Source organism: Eschrichtius robustus, chromosome 10, assembly GCF_028021215.1.
Source record: "Eschrichtius robustus isolate mEscRob2 chromosome 10, mEscRob2.pri, whole genome shotgun sequence".
NCBI lineage: Eukaryota > Metazoa > Chordata > Mammalia > Artiodactyla > Eschrichtiidae > Eschrichtius > Eschrichtius robustus.
This window is the reverse complement of record NC_090833.1, coordinates 65,835,165-65,851,591: the sequence shown is the minus strand read 5'-3', so window position 1 is coordinate 65,851,591 and position 16,427 is coordinate 65,835,165.

The window sequence follows — 16,427 nt, the reverse complement described above, 5'->3', positions numbered from 1 at the left end:
TGTTAATCAAGGTACCTAGCTTCCTCTTGACCTGTAGCCCAATGTCTGGGGGAACTGCTTATTCCAAGTAAGGCCCAGAAGGAATTAGGACCCTCTTAGAAGGACGTGAAGGAATTCCAGAGGGAACAAAAGTTGTCAGCTCCTACCAAGAAAAGCCAAGGGCACTGAGAGATTGGAAAGAATAGCCGCTGACGGAAGAGTGTAATCAGACAGAAATGAATAGAAACTGCCCAAAGAAAATATGTGCTCCCTAGCAACCTGCCGCATAGAAAATAGGCCAAAAAAATAGCTCTAAAAAGGATGTGATAGTGGTAGGGCAAGTAATCAAAACTAGGAAAAAGAGAAAGTATGAAAAAAAATAAAACAGCAACTCAGCTGGAGAAATTATAGTACAAAGTTAAGAAAGTGCAAAAACATGATAAGGAAAGCAAAGGTGAAGAATGAAAAGAAGATTGCGAGAGAGGCTAAGATAAATAATAAGGTATTTTTCAAGTACAGGAGGAACAAGAGGTCAGTACAAGAGCCAATAGGGCCTCTAAAAGCTGGCAGAGGTAATTTATTGACAGAACATGAAGACATTGCTAAAAAATATGAAAAGGCTTTTTTCCTTCCCCTCCTTGCCTCTCTTTTCACAAAGGAAGATGGGGACATATGCCAGAACAGACATAAATTTCCCAGGAGTGGGAAAAAGACATATTGAAGGAAATCAGGATCATGTCAGCACAGGTGATCAAGAAATTAGGACATCAGAAAAATTGCAGAAAGTCTAGAGCCGGGCCAGAGCCTCCTGGAATGAGGGGCCCAGAGGCCAGTGAGGTCCAAGGCCAGGGAAGGGAGGGATGGGAGGATCTGTGGTGTGTCAGAGCAGAGGGGCGGTGACCCACCCAGGAGCTGGCGTAGGAAGCAGTCTCAGGCTGTGCCTATAAGCTCATCTTGTATATGCTTTTTCACCTCTGATAAAGGGGACAGAGTCAGGGTTTTATCAGGCCTTTTATACTCCAAACTGTTGGCGATGATCCCTGATGCGGTGCTTGGTTTTAAGAGTACCCAGCGTGATCCAACTTGGGGTAAAAGTTCACTTTCCTTCCCATAAGAAGACTCCAGAACAAGGGCAGAAAACCTGGGTTCGAGGTATGATTCTGTCACAGACTGGCTGTGTGACTTCAGGCTAATTGCTTAATCATGAAGATGTAGCTACCTCATCTCAAAAGCGAAGATAAAAACTACCTTACAGGACCACAATACTCAAATGAAATTATTTATTCCTCCACCGATATAACAAAAAAAATACTGAGTGTTTTTAATGTGCCAGGCACTGCTTTTTGGCCCCAGAGAGGCAGCAATAATAAGACAGGTCCTGGCCCATGTAGGGCTGACATTCTAGTATGGGGAGAGAGGTATCCAGCAAGGAAACAGAAAAGTAAACCAGATCATTTTGGAGAGTGATGAGAACTTTGGAAAAAAAACAAAAAGAAAAAATACACAGCTGTGTAAAGGCCTGCTCATAGGGGTGGTCAGAGAATATGACATTGGGTTGAGATCTGAATTAAGAGGAGGGAAGACCTGGGATAGAACATTTCAGAAAGAGGGCAGCAAGCCTCAGCCCCAAAGTTAATGTATAAAAAAGCATTGTATAAACCGTACAGAGTCACCGAAGTGCTGGCCCTGAGTGGTATTATCAAGAGCTTTGTCCAAGGCTGAGAATTTGGTTTTCTCCCCAACTCCTCAAGTGAGTAAACTATAAGGAATTGTCAAGTCAAGGCAGACTTCAGCAAGACAAGCCTGGCAACAAAGAAAGAAATACAAAGCATACAACATTTACAGAAATACAAAACAGATTCTAAGAGGAGCAGGGAACGTAGGGCCTGACTCCCTCATCTCATGGATCCTGAGGCTGTGGTCCCTGCTTATGGCTCAAAGTCCCAGACAAAAAATCAGCTTCAGATGTGTTGCTCACCTTGGGCTGTCCAGGTTCTGTTTAAAAATATCCAGGTTCTGAAGTAAAAAATGAAGCTGCATGATTTGCTTCCCTGCTCAAAAGCGTTGGTCCTATCTGAAATTTATTCCATCCCATTCCCAAACTAATAATTGTGTCATGCAACAATTAAAAAGAAAAACTTCATTCTTATGTTTCCAAAGGTCCAGTTTCCTTTTCACAAAACCAGTCAAGCTCTTGGTCTGGAAAACAAGCTGGGTGCTGAGAGAGGAAACTAAGTGGAACCAGAAACTTCTAATACTTTGTCTTAACACAAGTCCAGTGAGACAGAAGTAAAATTTCATTTCACAAAAGCTTGTAGAGAGACTAATAGTTTCAGGGCATCACCAAAATAAATACTACCTGGTCCTTGTCCTTCACAAACTCATGGTCTCTGCTATGAATCACACTCTTTCAAAATACAGTATCCACTGGATCAGGAGATAAAGCCTTTATGGTGATTTTCACCAAGAAATAAAGCAGAAGCACACTTCATGTGGGGACGCTAGACATACACAGACGAACATTGTTTTTCAATAAATGAACTTTCAGATGTCTGTCGGGATGTGCAGGAGGAGTCTTTGGTGAGGCCATACAGGGCACGAAGATGGCTTTGTCCTGTGGCAGGCCTGCACTAAAAGCCTAGCCTACCTGCTCACTAGCTGTGTGATCTTGGGCAAGATATTTAGCTTCTCAGTTTTCTCATCTGCAAAATGGGGCTAATAATACCTTGTGGAACTGCTGTCAGGATAAAATGAAATCATGCATTTAAACTGAGAGCTTGGCTATTACAGGTGCACCATGGTTACCCCTTAAGCCCTTTTAACTGGAGAAATTAAAATATAGGCAGTTAAATGATTAACATTTTACAATTTATTTGTATCTTCCTTTTTAAGAAGGGGATAACACCAGCCTGACATTTTAGAACAGATACCTACAATCTGTTTCCTGTCTTCCTCTCTTAAGAGGGGAACAACTCCTTATTTTAGAGCACGATCCTCTGATTTCCCAGGTCACATGTGAAGATCACAGTGACAGAACAGCAGTACCCTGCTTCTGTTGCAGGAGATACCCTTCCCAAAGTCCTCCTCATTTGGTTCTGGAGTTTCTAAGTTTCTAAGTCATTGAGTGTCTACTACATGCTAAAGAGAATAAAGTGGTGAAAAGCCCGATGTAGCCCCTGGCCTCACGAACTTGGGCTTGAGTTGCTGCGTCACATGATCACCCAGATGCATGTTTGTGATCACTTGACTGCAACTTCTTGCAACCACAGTGGGAATTAAGGAGAAGAGGCACGTGGTGCTGCAGGAACCTGAAATAGGGAATTTGTCCTAGGCAGGGAGATCAGATTGAGTTACCTTGAGAAAGTGGTGCTTGTGTTAAGTGGAAGGCCTGGACAGACTTGACAAGGTGAAGAGAGGAAGGAAGAGCAGTCTGGGTAGACAAAACAACAGAGGTAAGTGCCAGGGGCTGGAGTGAAGAGAAAGGGAAGGGCCTGGTGGCCACTGTAAGGAGTTTTGTACTTAACAACAATGAAGATCAACTGAAGAATTTTGTGTAGGGAGGTGACATGATTAGATTAGTATTTTGGAATAATCACTAATGTTGGAAACTGGAAGGGAGGTATGTAAATCTATAAGAGGATATTGCAGGTATCCCTAAAAGGGTCGATGGTGGCTTAGACAGGGTGGTGGTAGAAGTTGATGGGGGGAGTATTATAGAATTTAGGTACAGTTAGGAAATGAAATAAACAGGAGCTTGAAGATGGCTTGTATGGGGGATAGAGGGGATCATCAATTGAAAGAGAAGGACGAGTCTTGGGATATTCCTAGGATTCTACCTTGTGAAGTGGATGGGGCGGTGAGAGGGCGAGATTCATGGGCTGGGGAACTCTGGAAAGCATTTGGACTTGGGGAGGTGGGAAGACCATAAATTCTGTCTTGGGTATGTTGGCCTTGAGACCACCTTTGAGAAATTCAAGAGATGTCAAAGAGAGATTTAGATCCATGTCTGAAGATATGGATCCAAGTCTCGCTGGAGGTATAAGTGAAACCATGGTTTTTATTATCGGAGGAGTCCCCAGAAACAGACCCGGAGATGAGGGGTTGTGTGCAAATTACTCGTTAAGGCTGTGCTCCCTGGGAGCCTGGTAAGGGAAGGGGAAGAAGTGAGCAAGGGTTTGATCTTGGGCAAACCCTTGCAGAGGAGAGGTGTCAGCCTGATCCTGAAACCAAGCAGGATCCTGTGGGGTTCCTGGCCACGGAAGCCTTTCCGTGTCCCCTGATTCTTGTTTGTAGGAAGTAGACTCCAGCCTCCATGACCTTCCCTGAGTTCCAAAGGGTAGATTCAAACAGTTGCTAATCAGGGAAGGGAGGGGATGCAGAGACAGGGAGGAACAGCCAAGAAACAATAGTGCAGCCTTGGGGCAGGGTCCTGGTTCTGCCTCAAGGGAGGCATACAACAATATCTTTGAGCTCTTTACAGAAGCAAAACCCGTTACAAATGGAGTTAGCATTCTTCCTTCCTGAGAAGACCACCTGAGGCCAAATTAAAGAAACCAGAGAAGCTCATCAAGAGATTACCTGAGGCCAGATTAAAGCAGTGCAGGCCCTGCACACATCCTAATCTTATCAGCAACCCCACTCTTGAACCACTGCTATAAAACTCCTCACCAAATCCTCGCAGGTTGGGACACAGTTTTTGAGGGGCCTGAACACGCTGTGTCCCCCTTTGCCTGGCAAAGCAATAAAGTTTTTCTTTTCTACTTCACCCCAAACTCTGTCTCCGAGTTACAATTCAGCACTGGTGCACAGAGGCCGAGTTTTTGGCATCAGTATCAGCCTGATCTGCAAGGGGAATTCTGGAGAATCCATTAAGCCTCACAGCTTCCCAACCCACCACGAAGGAACCACACTCATGGGTGATACAAACCCCAGGCATGTCCCTCTCTCTGCCATGCAATTAGCCTGAGGGCAGTCCTCCTTCTTGTCCTAAGAGCTGTAGGTGAGGCACAGAACCCTCGAAAGGGATCCAAGGCCCACCGGGTGTAGTGCTGACGTGGTCACTACTGGGGTGGACAGCATTGCCCAGGGAGCGAGAGTGAGAAGGGAGGAGGGTCAGGGCCCCTGTGCTGAGGAACTTCAACATCACTGACCGATCCAAAGAGAAGCTTATAAAGGAGTCTGACAAGGTGTTTGTTTCACAACCACTCTGCAAAGGAAGGAGGATTATCCGCACTTGAAAGATGAGAAAACTAAGACTTGTGCAGGTGAAGTAACCACCAGGTTGATGGGAGAGTTAGGACTTGAACACAGGTCTCTGCACCCTAAGCTCTTTCCAATGCAACAAGGGAAGGTTTTCCAGTGCTCAAGGGCCCCAGGAGTCAAGGGAGCTGGTCCGCCTTTGAAGATGTTTAGAGATGTTCATGGTCATGGTTGAACACTTCACCTTGTCGGACTCAGACTCTGAGGAGGAAGAGGAAGGGAAACTCCTTTTTCAGCAAACCTACGAATCTACTTTGGAGACCATGTCATCACAAGGATTCTGATTTCGCCTGTGTGAGGTGGGGAGACGAGGTGGAGAGGTTTGGACATTCAGCCCCAGGTCTCCACTTTGAACAGCTAGCAGCCTGGCCTGGGGTGGCAGGCGGGGTGTGCCTGGAGCTACCCTCACCCGCACCCAGAAAGGACGAAGGTGGCTGCGAGGTGGGCTTTGAGGCGGGTGGTGAAGGGTCTCAGCTGCCCAGAGCACAGGCCCAGCTCTGCTCAGTGCACCAAATCTCTGAGTTTATTTTCTGACCGGGGGGGGGGGGAGCAGCTGTTGACTTTGTCCGTTCAGCAGGCTTGCCAGATGTTTGCTGACCCCAGGTTCTTTCTCCCCAGAGGCAGCCCCACCGCCTCCAAGATCAGCAGGGGTGAGGGGTGTGCTAGTTCCCAGGCTTCCCCAGGCCGGAGGGAGCGCATCTGGGGTGGGGTGGGCTCTGGGCTGGGACTCAGGGCCGTGCCTGCAGGACACAGGGCATGACCCTCTGTTTGCCGAGTCTCGGGAATGAGGAGTGGTGAGGAAAATTGGAAGTAATAATCCCTGCCCCCTGAATTGCCTGGGATTAATTAGGAGACTGATAATGTACAGCGTGTGCCTAGGATGAAAATGAGTTATAGTCTCGTTATTAATATAGCTGGATGGATGATTAGCTTATATAAAACAAGGCCACTTCTCAATAAGCCAGAGGTCATTAGGTGTCCTCAGAGGGTGACATAAGGGGGGAGCCTGTGGGTGTATTTGCGAGGAATTCCCACTGATTTACTGGAGGGTGAGAGACAGCAAATCAAAGCTGTTTTGCCCAGTTCAGTAAATAAAAAGCAGAGACCCAGCATGAGGCTTGTGTTTATTCTTTTCCTTAAAGAAAATATTTTCCATAAAACTGGACACTAACATTAAAAGTAAAAAGGGGGGCGGGGAAGAAGAAACCTAAAACCGATGTAAACTGGAAGCAAACTAATGTTCATTTCCTGTGGAGCAATTTTATGATTTTTAATGGAGTTACTGTGGCTTTTTATTTCACTATAAGGTGAAGAGTCAAAGCATGAGGATTTAAGGCTTCCAAGTGTGTGTCATTATGTGGACAGACCCTTAAATTTGCCACCATGCCCCAGGCACTGCTCCTGCATAACTAATGTCTCCCTGCCAGGGCCAGGGCTGAGGGCCCTTTGACTCCTCTGGAAGTTATGCAGGCATAAGGGGAGTGTCAGGAATGCAGGATTAGGCCCCATAATTGAGGCTGTCATTAGCTGAAGAGGCAGGCGGGTTCGTGAGCCTTTCCAAGTTTGCATTTATTATGGCATGAAGATATGGCTCCTTTGGTATAAAGCGGGTAGGGGAGGTTTCTGTAAGTCGGCAATAGTTTCTTCTCTCTCCCTCTCTCCCCTCTCCCCCCATTTTTAAGTTGGCTGCTTCTGTAACATTCATTATGCTCTTCTTAATAGATCCCAGAAATGCTGAAATAGTCCTTCAGAGGAAGCATTCACTTGAAACAACAAAAGATTAGAGAGACCTTAAAAATGCTGGGTTTTCTTTACCTTTTGAGGAAGGCCAGCTGGAACCTTCTGAAATTATTCCTATTCAGTGTGCAGTCACAACAAAGTATTGATGGTGAGGATGAAATATTATTTTTGTAAATCACATGTGGCTACAGCAATGCTACTTCAGGCACTCCTTACTGGATGGTGGGAGTAGAAACCAGGGCCAAGGCAAAGGATCCTGCTACAGGATAAACAGGCCAGGGAGGGGAGAGGTCTTCAGACTCTGAAGAGAACAAGTGGCCTGTGATCGTTCACGCACAGACATGCAAGTGGTATTCTAAATACAGCCATTCTCTCTCTTTTTTTTTTAAATTTAATTTTTTAAAAATTTATTTATTTGGCCACACCACAGCTTGTGGGATCTTAGCTCCCCGACCAAGGACTGAACCCAGGCCCTTGGCAGTGAAAGTGCGGAGTCCTAACCACTGGACCGCCAGGGAATTCCCTTAATTTAATTTTTAAACTGTAATAAAATATAAATAACATAAAATATATCACTTTAATAATTTTAGGTGTACAATTCAATAACATTAGGTAAATACATCCACATGGTACATCACTACCACCATCCAGTTCCTGAATTTTTCATCTTCCCCAATTGAAACTCTGTACCCCTTACACAATAACTCCACAGTAATTCCCCTTCCCGCCTCCCTTCAGCCTCTGGGAACCACTATTCTACTTTCCATCTGTATGATTTTGACACCCCCAGGTACCTCATATAAATGGAATCATACGTATTTGTCCTTTTGTGCCTGGCTTATTTCATTTAGCACAAATATCATCAAGGTTCACTCATGTTTTAGAATGTATCAGAATTCTATTCCTTTCTTAAGGCTGAATAATGTTCTACTGTATGTATATTCCATATTTCCTTTATTCACTCATCCACCCACGCACATTTAAATTGCTTCTACCTTTTGGCTATTGTGAATAATGCTGCTATGAATATGGATATGTAAGTACCTCTTCCAGAACCTAGTTTCAATTATTTTGGGTACACACCCAGAAGTGGAATTGCTGGATCACATGTAGTTCTAGATCTACCTTTTTTTTTTTAGGAACCACAATAGCAGTTGCACTATTTTATATTTCCACCAACTGTACTCAAGGGTTCTGATTTCTCCACATGCTCAGCAACACTTGTTATTTTGCATTTTTTTATAGTAGTCATCCTAATGGGTGTAAAGTGGTACCTCATTGTGGTTTTGATTTGCATTTTCCTAATGATTAATGATGTCAAGCATCTTTTCACGTGCCTACGTGTTGATACAAATATCTGTTGGAGCCCCATGTTTAATTCTTTGGGGTATATACCTGGAGGTGGAAGTACACACCATCAGATGTTGAAGCGGCCCCCCTAAGGACTTACTCTAAATCCTTGAGAGTATAATAAAACTTTGATTAACCGGAGTGCTTATAGGCAGAGGAGAGCCTGGTTAATGGAGGGTTAGTTAGACTTCTCCATTTTTGTTCCAATCACTCTTGCTGAAATTCTTCCCAAATGTTTTGTTTGTTTGTTTTTTAGATAAGTTACACAGCCTCTCCTAGGAGGACTTTTCTTTATCCTAGAGGAATACTGTAAAATGAGCACCTGGAGACTAGGTTCTTAGTAAGCTATCCTGGAAATTTAGATTAGAAGGTATCAGATATGTGTATTTACATTATAGACCAAAAGGTAACTGTATCGGACTGTGAACTCCAAGTGAGTTAAACGTTCAGAGACGTGGTTTCGGAAAGGATGTTCTATAGCTCTTCTTTTTGGCAGAAACTGGAGAGCAGGGCCTGTTGTCTATTAAGGCCACTCCTAGTTCATGAAAATAAAACCATGTCAACTGCAAATAAAAGAATGTTTATCTTTCTATTCTCTATGGAGGGAGTTGGAGGGTCCAGGCTGGGAATGTGTCTTATTCATCCAAATGTGATAGCACATCAGTGATGTTTCAATGGGAAAGGAAGCATGTTCAAATTCACCCAAGTTTCACCTCACTGGAAATTGTGATTTAGGCTAGATTCTGTGTTTCTGCATCATGGTACCCCTGGCACTATCCCAATGCCAGGCACCTAGTAAGTGATCAGTAACTATTAACTGAATGAATCAGCATGGCCTGACCTTTTAAAAGGCTGCCTTACTGGCTCTCGGCCTCATGAGGGGTTCAGGTGGCAGTTCTCTACCAGCAGTGGGATGGAGCACTTTGCTGGCCAAACTGGATCCCTGTTCCTGGCTGCTGCTAGTACAGAGAAGCCTACTCTTTACCTGCTACTTGTATCTGTTTGTGATCCTTCCTTTAATTGCATGGGGAACATTTTTTTTTTCTGGCAACTAACAGGGGAAGGAAGCAGGAGATAAAGGAAGATGTTGGCTAAAATTGCAGGAAAAACTATTGTGAGTATGGTCTGGTGAGTAAGGTTTAAACTCACGATCAGAGGAAGGAGAGCCCGGGCAGGAGAGAACTCTTCTCCGGAGAATGTCTGTGAGATTCTGAGCACAGACCTGCTGCTTTGCAGCCTGGGTGACAGTGTGGTTGGGAAGGTCTCTATTCTCTCTTCTGCGTGGGTCCTCTGCCTGCTCTGGGCGCACTGGAGACAGCAGCCTGGGTGGGAAATGGCACTGGAGATGCTCACTGTCCCAGGGCAGCAGGGGCTCCTTCGGGCAGCTCTACGCCAGCCAGGGTGGGAGATAAAGGACATATGGGCACCTGATACCCATGGAAGTTGACTGACAGACTGTGGGCTCATGTAAGCTCCTTGTTGGGACTTCCAGAAGAAAAAGGAGGGATGCTTTGAAGTTCTATACTTGAACATATGTGGAGTTCAAAATCATAGTGTGTGTGTGTGTGTGTGTGTGTATGTGTGTGTATAAAATCTCCAGCTGGTGAGACCTGAGGAATATTTATTTGTTCTCCAAATTACTACCTTTGTATCTACAAGCAACCAAGCCCATAACAGATACCCATTTAGGTAGTAAATGGATGAAGAAAGGGAAACAAAATCTACACACAAAAAATTATCTATTTTTCAAATAAATTTATCTACAGCTTGGTATAAATAATGGTCCTCCTGCCAAATAAGACACTCGGGTTTTGATAGTAATAATAATAATACTTATTATAATACATAGTACTTTCTTTGTATAAGGCATGATTCTAAGCAATTTATATACTTTAATTTAATTCCCCCAACAGTCCTGTGAGACAGGAATATTACTATGTCTGCTTTACAGATGAGAAAACTTAACAGAGAAGTTAAGTAACTTGGCCAAAAATCACACAGCCAGTATGTGGCAAAGTTGGAATCCAAACCCAAGAAGTTGGGCTCCAGAGTCTGAGCTTTGATATATATAGATATACATGATGACAATTTTATTGAGATAATTTGTATACCATAAAATCACCCTTTTAAAGTGTGCAATTCAGTGGTTTTTAGTATATTCCCAGGCTAGTACAACTATCATCCCCATCTAATTTTAGGACACTTTTACCACCCAAAAAGAAACCCAGTATGCATGAGCATTACTTCCCATTCTTCTTTTTGTCCAGTCCCTGGTAACCATTAATCTACTTTCTGTCTCTATGGATTTGACTATTCAGGACATTTCATACAAATAGAATTTAAAAATAGAATAAATGGAGTCATACAATATGTGATCTGTGCCCAGTTTCTTTCACTGAGCATGATGTTTTTAAGGTTCATCCATGTGGTAGTATGTATCAGTACTTAAATACTTTTTATGGCTAAATAATATCCCACAGTATGAAATATTACATTTTTAAAATTCATTCGTTGATGGACATTTGGGTTGTTTCCACTTTTTGGCTATTATGAGTAATGGTACTATAGACCAGCACAATATAGGGGCTACCACAAATTTTTAAAAACATAAAACCAGCATGCAGCATGCAATGCATTTCACATGCAGTGACTAATCAGCTAATAGGTCTATTTCCTGGAGGATTCAACAATTGCCCTTCTAATCCCAGGCAGGCATGACTCTGCCCATCTGTATCCATGGAGCTGATGAAGGAGGTGGTGATCATAGCAGATGACATAGGTGAAAGTGCTTTCTAATACCTGAAAGCATGTGTCCAACTATTAGTCATCAATGATGTGAGCTTGGCCAATTCTTTGAGAGTTCTAATTAGATACTTGAGGACAGTGAGTTGGCTAACTGAGGTTTTATTGTTAAAAACATTATTTAAGAGTTTCCATGAAATTGAAGATGATTCAAAGAAATGAAAAGATATCCCATGCTCTTGGATTGGAAGAATTAATACTGTTAAAATGGCCATACTACCCAAAGCAACCTACAGATTTAATGTGATCCCTTTCAAACTACCCATGACATTTTTCACAGAACTAGAACAAATAATCCTAAAATTCATATTAAACCATAGAGGACCCAGAACTTCCAAAGTCATCTTGAAGACAAAGAAAAAAATAGGAGGCATAACCCTCTCAGACTTCAGACAATACTACAAAGCTACAGTAATCAAAACAGCGTGGCACTGGCACAAAAAACATATGGATCAATGGAACAGAATAGAGAGCCCAGAAATAAGCCCACCCACCTACAGTCAATTAACCTTTGACAAAGAAGGCAAGAATATACGATGGGAAGAAGTGTCTTCAGCAAGTGGTGCTGGGAAAGTTGGACAGCCGCATGTAAATCAATGAAGTTAGAAAACACCCTCACACCATGCACAAAAATAAACTCAAAATGGCTTAAAGACTTAAACATAAGACATGATACCATAAAACTCCTAGAAGAGATCGTAGGCAAAACATTCTCTGACATAACTTGTACCAACGTTTTCTTAGGTCAGTCTCCCAAGGCAACAGAAATAAAAACAAAAATAAACAAATGGGACCTAATCAAACTTACAAGTTTTTGCACAGCAAAGGAAACCATAAACAAACGGAAACGGCAACATGCAGAATGGGAGAAAATATTTGCAAATGATGTGACTGACAGGGCTTAAATTCCCAAATATACAAATAGCTTATACAACTCAACAACAAAAAAACAAACAACCCAATTGAAAAATGGGGAGAAAACCTAAATAGACATTTCTCCAAAGAAGACATACAGATGGCCAGTAGGCACAAGAAAAGATGCTCAACATTGGTAATTATTAGAGAAGTGCAAATCAAAAGTACAATGAGGTACCACCTCACCTCACACAAATGGTGGTCAGAATGGCCATCATTAAAAAGTCTACAAATAACAAATGCTGGAGAGGGTGTGGAGAAAAGGGAATCCTTCTACACTGTTGGTGGGAATGTAAGTTGGTGCAGCCACTGTGGAAAACAGTATGGAAGTTCCTCAGAAACTAAAAATAGAATTACCATATGATCCAGCAATCCCACCCCTGGGCATATATCCAGAGAAAACTATAATTTGAGAATATACACGTACTGCTATGTTCAGAGCAGCACAATTTACAATGACCAAGACATGGAAACAACCTAAATGTCCATTGACAGATGAATGGATAAAGAAGATGCGGTGTATATATATACAATGGAATACTACTCAGCCATAAAAAGGAACAAAATAATGCCATTTGCAGCAACATGGATGCAATTAGAGATTATCATACTAAGTAAGTCAGACAGAGAAAGACAAATACCGTATAATATCACTTACATGTGGAATCTAAAATATGACACAAATGAACCTATCTATGAAACAGAAACAGAATCATGGACATAGAGAACAGACTAGTGGTAACCAAGGGGGAGGGGGTTGGGGGAGGGATGGAGTAGGAGGTTGGGGTTAGCAGATGTAAGCTATTATATATGGAATGGATAAACAACAAGGTCCTACTATATAGCACAGAGAACTATATTCAGCATCCTATGATAAACCATAATGGAAAAGAATATAAAAAAAAGAATGTGTATATATATATATATATATGTATAATTGAATCACTTTGCTGTACAGCAGAAATTAACACAACATTGTAAATCAACTATACTTCAATAAAAAAAAAAGTATTAAAACTGAAAATAAAAGTTTCCATGATGTGTTATTTGGGAAAAAAGAAAAGGGTCCCCTTGCATATCCACAGTCAGTCACAATGGGCTCTTCTTTCACAAATGCCTTTAGGGGTCCCAGAGATACCAGCCCCTCTGCTACCATTTTTCTCTTTCCTAGTTATTGTTCACTGTGGACATTTTGTTGATTCTTCCTTATGGAAAGCTGAAAGCACAAATTTAAATTTCTAATCCAGTTAGGAATGTATTTAGCTGCAAGTAATAGAAAACCTAACAGTGGCTTAAACAAAACTGGATCTTTTTTCCTCACATAATAAGTCTGAAGGTTGCTTTGGTGGTTCAAGGATATCAGGACTGATGTTTGTCTTGATCTATCTCTCATGTTCATAAAAAGTTTGTCCAACATGAAGCATCATGTCTGTATTCAAGACAGAAAGGGGGGTTACATAGGGGAGGTGTCAGGAAAGCAGAAGCATTCTCAGAGCCCTCTGGCACACTTCCATCTCTTGGCCACAGAGATCAAATGACCACCCTTCCTCATAAGGCAGGCTGAGAAAAGTCATAGTTTTTCCAGCTGCTAGAGTGGAGGAATGTGAAAGAAAAGGGAGTTGGAAATAGGTGTTGAGTTATCCAAAAAAAAAAAGAAAAGAAAAAAAGTTAGCCACACTCTCCTTTTAGGAGAAGGTTAGGAAACCTAAACAGACAGGAGGAAGAGACAACAGCTCTGACGGAAGAGGCTGGCACATCTCCTTTTCTTTTTCAGTTGGTGTGTCCAGTGAAGTTCTCCATTTGCCTTTTCTGCTTTCAGACTTGGGATTATACTGGAACCACTCATCTCCCCACAGACTCTGGTTTGGCTTCATAATGGTTGAACGCCTGTCTGGATGTTTTAGTGATGTGACCATAGTACATTGTGACACGACGTGCTCTTGAGATGTTGTGACCGGAACCAATCTGGCTGGCTGAGCAATGTCTAAATCCCAGCAAGTTTGTCCTGGGATGTGGGGGCCAGCTTGAGATGTCAAAAGGATTCTGAAGAGAGTTTTCTGAATCTGCCCCTCTTCATTAGGATTAAGATGTTCTTGAGGACGGGGCTGGGGTCTCACCTTCTATTATGTCTCCCTTTCCCTGTTCCCCTTTTCCATGTGCTGAACAGTCCTGGGCACATAGATGGGTCTCAATAAACACTTGAGAGGTAAACTCACATTTCTGGTGACTGGTCAAAGATGTGTCACTTGTTGTAAAGTGTGCCAAGAAAGTCACTCACTCATTTGTCCAGTAAGCAGTTTAATAATTTAATCTGTGAACCAATTACTTCAATACAGTTTCCAGAAATAGAGTTCTCCATCCTTTGAAGCGGGTTAATTGTCAACCTATATTTTATCTGTGTTCATTCATCTGACAGACAATTAGTGAGGGCTTCCAAAGCATCAGGCACAGTGCTAGGCACAGGGGGACACAGAGAAAAGTATAATGCTGCCTGCCTGGACTCAGAGGGAAATGGGCTAGACAGGCATGTCAGCAGTGGGACCAGGGATCTGAGAAGGGCTGCATCAAAGCGCTGTGGGCTCACGGGGGGCGGGTGACTCATGGCCCGGAGGAGTTGTGGCGTTGTGCAATCAGATTGGCTGCCAGAGTCGTCCTCCTCAGACATTCCAAGCTGACTGCTGGCTTGGTTCCACCAAGGGGATCAGGGGGACGTGACCCTGTCTGGCTTCCCCCCTAGTTGGGTTCACTAGTGAGAGCATGCTACTCCCTGGAGACCAGCTCCACACATGCTCCTAATTGGCTCCTTTAAGAAACAGGACAAAGAAAAACATTAAGGAGAGTAAGGATGAGGTTCGGGGAGCCTGAAGACCAGATGCCTTCTGAGTGAAGCGGCCCCTTCAGACCTTTTCCATTCCCCAAAGTCTAGAACACGCACCTTCGTTTTTCAGAGGGGACGGGGTGAGATGTGAGAGGGTGTTTGGGAAAGGCTGTCTCTACAAGATGGCTCACTGCATGAGACAGTCTGAGAGCCGCGCAAATACTACATAACTTTCTTCACAAAAATGTCAATTAAGGGAAAAAAAAACCATATTTTTGGAGACATCTTACTCCCTCATTCAAAGGCTTTATGGAAGCCAGTGGTGGGGATGGGGTCCGGTGTATGTGTGCGTATTCTTGCACCTTAGATGACCCACTGATATGAATAGCAGAACAGTGCTGGAAAAAAATGACACTATTTTGTAGGCTCTAAGGGTTAATGTCAGGGCATATTTGAGACTTAGCAGCAAAAAGGCAGCCTTGTGATCTTTTATTGTGAAATAAGATTGTAGGCCACAGCGCAAAGCCGGGGGAGGAGGGGGGAAGCATGGAGTGGGTGACCCTGAGACTGCAGGCTCGTGCCTGAGTTAGAAGAGCAAGTAGGATGCGGCTGGGAACTCAGAGAACATTTCCCAGCTGGCTGCACTTGAAATAAAATTTCTTCAAATAAAATTTGGTCTTCTTGCTATCCTTTTTTTTTTTACTATGCATTAACATAACAGATTTGGTAAATCTGGAAGTGGGAAGGCACGTAAGTGATCCCTGGTAATTCTTTATCCAAGAATCTCACCGAATATTTCATGTATGGCCTCGCTGACACCTGTTCCTGCCTGTGAATCTCTGGCCACTCTAGACACCACTCATTCCTATTTTATACACGCAGAAGCTGAGGGAGAGGAAACTAAGCATCTTCATAGAGAACTAATCATGCACCAGAACCAAGAGCTCTGAGGGTCCTGGCTGCTGGTGCTTGGCTCAGACAGCGGCACCGGGCTCCCTTTTCTTCTTGTGGGAATAATGGCTAACACTTTGGCTTCAGACTTTGCCTTTACAGGGGTGATAAAAAAAAAGTATCATTTGTTGAGAAGGTAGTGAAATGCTGACTTCTTAGCCATTTGGTCAAGGGAACTTCCTTGAAAGTGCTTTAAAGTAAGTTGACGGCTCCTACACTGCTGGTGGGAAATTGGTATAACCACCATGGAGAACAGTATGGAGGTTCCTTAAAAAACTAAAAATAGAGCTACCATATGATCCAGCAATCCCACTCCTGAGCATGTATCTGGAGAAAACCATAATCCAAAAAAGATACATGCACTCCAATGTTCACTGCAGCACTGTTTACAATAGCCAAGACATGGAAACAACCTAAATGTCCATCGACAGAGAAATGGATAAAGAAGATGTGGTACGTATATACAATGGAATATTATTCAGCCATAAAAAAAATTAAATAATACCATTTGCAGCAACAGGGATGGACCTAGAGATTATCATACTAAATGAAGTAAGTCAGACAGAGAAAGATAAATATCATATGACATAACTCACATGTAGAATCTAATTTA